Raw genomic sequence first — 857 nt, forward strand, 5'->3', positions numbered from 1 at the left:
CGGGCAGTCCAGATCAGGAGGGAATGGAACTCAAGGAGTGTGGGTTGGACTTCCAGCTAGGACTTGGGACCAAAATTACTTGGCATGTGCATAGCTTGTTGGGCTTTAATAACGTGTGTATAGATAGACGGCTCAGATAAAGGGGTTAAGTGGAGAGCTGTTCGTTGACTTTTGTGCAGAAAAAGAGGGTTAAGAAGGGCACCTACTGAAAGACTATTCAAAAGGATATCATAATAAATAATAAATTTAATAATAACTAGTTATAAGAAGTTATAGGAATTATGTATTTATCTTTTTTACTTTAATTTTGAAATAAAAATTAATGTATGTCCTGAGATGAGTCCTGAACTGATCTCCTTGAACCATCCTTACAACTTATATGATTTACAACTGCCTAGAACCCAATGCTGAAAGCCCATTGGACAGGCAGTTCTCGAGGTCTGATTTGGGGACCCCAACCGTGTCTCCTGCCCAACTTGCGTGACTTCATTTGCATTTATTACGTTGCGTTTTTTTAGCCCTGTCGTTAGTGTCCTTTCGCTGCCCACTCACACACTCATACGCCCAACCACCAGCACCACCACCCCTAGCTGGTCACCCACAGCCACGTGCTGGTGTGGTTGGTTGGCTGATCGGAGTTTCGGGAGCTCCACCCGTTCCCTCATAATTGCCGCCGAGGTAGTCAGTCTCAGCCACCTCAGTCTGCATTCCGCGCGGCTTTCCCTGCCAAACAAACTTACCTTCGCTGTTTTTCGGTATGGTGGTATGGAAAATCACACCGGGGGAAAGGCGATGGAGGAGGTGGTAGGGAAAAACTGGAGGGAAAAAATATGAAAAGAAACTATAGCGCATAGACG

The sequence above is a fragment of the Drosophila ananassae genome, chromosome 3R (assembly GCF_017639315.1).
Source record: "Drosophila ananassae strain 14024-0371.13 chromosome 3R, ASM1763931v2, whole genome shotgun sequence".
Classification (NCBI taxonomy): Eukaryota; Metazoa; Arthropoda; class Insecta; order Diptera; family Drosophilidae; genus Drosophila; species Drosophila ananassae.